Raw genomic sequence first — 5,630 nt, 5'->3', positions numbered from 1 at the left:
TCAAATGCGCCCGTAATATCCAAAAATACTGAAGCCAATTGCTCCTTGTGCGCAAAGGCCAGTTGAATATCAGATGAAAGCATCGCTAGACAATCGTTTGTTCCTTTACTCTTCCGGAAACCAAATTGCGTATTTGAAAGTAGATTGTTTGATTCAACCCAATGGTCAAGTCTTAATAGGATCATTTTTTCTAATAATTTCCTCAGGCATGATAACATAAAGATCGGACGGTAAGAATTGTGATCAGACGCTGGTTTCCCAGGCTTTTGAATAGCTATTACTTTAACCTGTCTCTATGCTGGTGGAACTATATTGAATTCCATAAATGAATTATATAGGTTAAGTAATCGTCTTTTAGCGATATCGGGGAGGTTTTTTAGAAGGTCGAATTTGATCATATCGCTTCCCGGAGCAGAGTTATTCGATGAAAGAAGTGCCATTGAAAATTCCAGTATTGTGAATGGTTCATCCAGAGAACCGTTACTTCGGACTGTATCCCGTAAAGTTGGTTGTGCTGGAACAGAATCTGGACAAACCTTTTTAGCGAAGTCGAATATCCATTGGGAGGAGTATTCTTCACTCTCATTGGAAGATGAGCGGTTTCGCATATAGCGAGCCTTTTTCCAAAGCGTTGTCATCGAGGTTTCTCTAGAAAGTCCCTCGATAAAAGTACGCCAGTAATTTCGTTTCTTTGCTTTTAGTAAGTTCTTAAGCTTTTTTTCAAGCTTTAGATACTTTTCAAAAAGCTCAGATCTTTCATGTCTACGATAATCTTTAAAGGCATCGGATTTCTCAAGATACAACTTTGTGCATTCGTCATCCCATCCAGGGGTGGCGGGTCTTCTTTTGAGGGATGCACTTGGAACACGTCGTTTCTGAGCTTCTAATGCGCTTTTGTAGATTAGCTCGGTAAAGAAACGATACTCTTCCAGTGGTGGTAGAGGATCGGTAGAATCAATACCAAGAGTTACCGCCGATACAAATTTTTGCCAATCAATGTTCCTCGTGAGGTCAAAAGGAACTTGAATTGACTGATCTGTTTTTAGACGACCACTTTTGATTGAAATAATAATTGGCAAGTGATCACTACCATGGGGATCATTGATAACCTTCCACAGACAATCTAATGATAGTGAGTTAGAGCACAAAGAAATGTCAAGACGGCTCTCTCGAGCAGGAGGGTTTGCTATACGTGTTGCTTCACCAGTGTTCAAGATAGTCAAGTTGAAATCGTCGCACAAATCATAGAAAATATCGCTCTATTGTCATCGTATGATTCGCCCCAACCAGTACCGTGTGAGTTCATATCGCCCAGTATTAGAACTGGAGATGGAAGGATATTAACTGAACTCCAAAGCTGACGGCGGTTTATGGAAGTCCTTGGAGGGACATATACAGAAGCTATGCAAAGATCTTTGTTCTTCCCATTTATTTGGCAAGCGACAATTTCAATGCCTGAAATTATTAGGATTGAGATTTTATAGAAGGAGTAGCACTTTTTGATCCCCTAAAGTACGCCACCATATGAATCATCTCGGTCCAGGCGGATAATGTTAAAATCGTGGAAGTTTAGTTCATCTTCAGAAGAAAGCCAAGTTTCACAGAGTGCAAATATATCACAATCAGAATTGTGAATCAAATACTTGAACGAGTCTAATTTAGGTATTAAACTACGACAGTTCCATTGTAATAAAGTGATCATATCTTGATCCTCACTCGACGAATTATCCATCGAAAGATATGAATTCACCAATGAGGGGCCATGATGCAGTCAATTGCTTGAAGTAGTTTAGGAACAAGCAGGTCAATAAGCCCTCGAAGTGGCGATTCGTCGAGAAAGCCGAGGGCATTCAAAATGTTATCCACAATGTCCTTAAATTTAATCTTTCCTCGCTTGGACGGGAGAGTTTTCTTTGAATTGCGAGTAGACGTGGTGTTTATTTTTGGTAATCTCTTACGATTACCTTTATTAGGTAGCGGTGGGGTGGAAAAGCTGCAGCAAGGATCAGATGGAGCAGCAATTACCGATTTGTTCGGCTTTTTCAATGAATCCCCGCTACCTTCAGATTTTTGCATGCTTTTGAGAGTGGTTTTATTTTTTTTTTTCCGGCGCACTCCCGGGGAGCTAGTCGGCTTCCTTTTACCGGGGGCGTGTACCTCCGGAGACTCCTTCTCATCTGCTATGTCAGAGTCCAGTTCATCGGAAGACAAAATCTCAAAAGTTTTTTCATTTTGAGCGGCTGATGCCAACGAAGCAGAGGTTCCATTTTGCAACTTAACCATTTCTGCAAACGTCAGCTTGGAGCGTTCTTTTATTGAACGCTTCACATTGTTGGTACGCTTCTTGTACGCGGGGCAGTCCTGCAAAGCATGAAGAGGTTCTTTGAGCTTGAGCTTGAGCTTGCTTGAGCTTGATTGACCACCCACGGTTGCTACTCTGTTACTGCCAGATCAGCTGTAATTACACAGAGAACCAATAGACGATGCTTGGGACTAGCAATCATCCTCAATGTGTAAAAACTGGTGATCTTAAATCAGGCAATACCAGCGCCGGCCGCGCCCGAACACAGGTCAAGAAAGGAATGGGAAGGATTGTGTTGACATGACACTCGCTTTGATGGAAGCCGAGAACACCTCTGCACTTCCACGAGGAATCACTGGGATGTTGGATAAGAGGGTTGGGTTTGCAGCAGGGTTCGTTTTGGTAAACGATAAGCTGAATTGATGTCCTAACGATCATATAACGCAAAGGAGCTTGGGACTAAACCCACGGTCTTCTGCTCAGTAAGCAAAAACGTTTGCCACTAGGCAGACGAGCATCTTTTTAATCACCGAGATGCTGTTATTACCATGTAGTCATATTAACAAATAAAACGATTGACGAATCTTGAATGTGGATGGGCCTTAGATTAGACTCATGATGTTCTGCTCAGTAAGCAAAAACGGTTGCTCTAAGGCCACCGAGCCCTCCATATCACATAATACCGTTGCTCAAATTTGTGTATCCATTCAAACCCGGAACCAACGACAACAACGAGTTTCGCAAAATACACGATACACAAGCGATTTTACCATAAATCTCTTTGATATGTAAGGACCTGGGACCGCGTTTTTCTGCTCAGTAAGCAGGCCACTGTAACCGACGATCTTTCAAATCCGAAAACTAAAAACTACAAAAAAGTGCTTAGGCCTTCATTTTTTTTTTTTTTTTTAACTCTTTATTTGTTCCAAATTCAAAATAAATTACATTTCATTTTAACCTAGGTGCTCCAGTTACTGCAGTAACGTACCAGCCTTAATTGTTATGATATATATCTAAGTGTTTTTACATTGTTCATGTCTTGGCAATTCAGTATTTTAAACAGGTTTTTTTAACCTGCATGTCAGTTAGGCCTTCATTAAGTTCCACTTTCACGCGACGTTCAATGACAGGGTCCTATCCAGGATTACATCTAAAAAATCCAAATCTGGCCAACGCCCACCTAAACCTGTTCTAATCCACCTGAAATGACTAACGAATGGAAGACTTTGACTACCCAGCCATGCAATAGTCTCATTCCGTGCCTTATGGAAACTTGATGATTCTATTGCGCTCATCTTTTGGCACCACCCAGGGGAGACTTGGTCCTGTACCCAATGCTTAACTTATCTCCATTCCACTCAGCTACTCGCAATTTCTTGTGATATAGTGGGCGGAATATTATTATATGAGACAATTCAATGCAGACGTCTTTCCAAATTTGGCAGATCGACAGGTAATCGGTGAGTTACCACGATAGTTGCTATGCAACAACTCGACAACGTCCCATCGTCAACGCCTGCTATGAGAATTTCCCATTGCAGACGTCAACGAAATGACGTCATCGAGCTATCGATCAACTACCCTGGTTATCGCCTGGTACCTTATAGCACGATGCTAGGAGGCGAACCGGAAGAATCGATGAGCTACCTCTCCCCCAGCAAAGCATGAAGAGGTTCTTTGCCACAGTAAGCACATTTAGTTGCTTCCTGTTGGCAAGCACCCTCCATGTGGTCTTGGCTACATTTGCCACAACGGGGCTTGTTGTCACAAAAAGCAGCTGTGTGTCCCAACTTTTTGCAGTTGGTACAATTATATACCCTTGGTACAAAAAGTCGCACCGGGAAAAAAACATTTTCAATTTCTCAAAACTTTGGGAGAACCGATCCAGCGAAAGACACCTGTAGTGAGCCTGAAGGGGAATAAGTCTTTTGACCATCTACCATGGTCGCTGAATACAATATCCTGCAACCCAAAACGTCCACGGTAGATGTAGCAGCATTTTGAAGGCGCCCCATACCTTCCATGACGTCATCACACGTCAGGCTCACTGCAGAGACCACGCCGTCTATCTTCACATCTCGAGATGGGATGTAGACGTAATACTCTTCATTATAACCCTCGTCGTCAGCATTCTCATTTGCGACTTTATATGTGAGTGCAGTTATACGCAGTACTCCATGCATATTAACGAGGTTCATTTTTAATTTGAACTTCTAGTAACCCTATCAGCATTAGAAAAGCATGTTCTGGTAGCCTTATTGGCTGTTTTGTTTACCTGTCAAGAGAGAAAACTACCCAATAGAGTTCTCCAGATGCACAAAAGTGTGCGTGAGACCGCGCGCTACCTTTTTAAGTAGTTGTGATATCGCGATACCTTTTTGTTTCTTCTTCTTCTTCGTTTTAACGTATGGATGTTGGATTTTAGTGTTCGTGAGATTGCGCTTGGAGATCTCTATGCCAAACATTGGCGATGCAATTATGTGTGTGTGTGTATGTGTGTGTGTATTCAATCTAACCCCCACTGGCCGGCAGTGGTATTATGGAAGAAATTTGCTTACAACAATCCTTGATGTAATAATTTAAACAAGTTTAGTCCGGGAGTTAGAAAGCGATAGCTCTACTGCAGATTCAGCAACCCATTTCAGAATGCCTGGTAATTCACGTCCATTCCGAGGTTACTTTCACATACAATAAGCCCCGCATGTAAACATACTACCATTATCATATGAATAATGGTACTGCAAACACACTTCCAGATTTCGAAATGTGATGTTTCGAAATCTGGCGCGTATTTAGTAATATATGGAAATATGCATTTATGATTGATTATAAATCAGATGGATCTCACCAAATTCTGCCTCCGAAAAAGAACCGGTTTGTTCACTCGCGGTAATCGAAAAAATCTTCCGCGTTGTTTTTACAACCCAACACGACATTTTGAATCACATTCGAAGTTTTTCATTTGCACTGAATTTTTGCTTGACACCTCATTCGCGTGCATCCTCCGGAAGACAGAACGCCAGCACCAAAAAAAGAAAAAAAAATACCCGGTAAAACTCTTCTTGGGAGGGAGGCAAAGCACCAAAAACAAGCGAAATGAAAAACCGACCGACGCGACACCACAGCAACACAGCTACTTGAAACAAATTCTTGTCCCAGATTTTTCACGTTAATTACAATATCACTAAAAAAACTTCTTAAGACGTGATAGATCATAATTTACAATTAACCACACGCGAAAACTGAAATTTGTTGTTGAACGTCAAAAAGCTCTATAACTGTATCCCCTAATTCTAGATAGAGCTGGTTCCAAACATTGGCGATGCAA

This window comes from Ochlerotatus camptorhynchus, unplaced genomic scaffold (genome assembly GCF_037179485.1).
Source record: "Ochlerotatus camptorhynchus isolate MF236.1 unplaced genomic scaffold, CSIRO-AGI_Acam_v1.1 ptg000503l, whole genome shotgun sequence".
Taxonomy (NCBI): domain Eukaryota; kingdom Metazoa; phylum Arthropoda; class Insecta; order Diptera; family Culicidae; genus Ochlerotatus; species Ochlerotatus camptorhynchus.
This window is presented reverse-complemented; position numbering follows the sequence as displayed.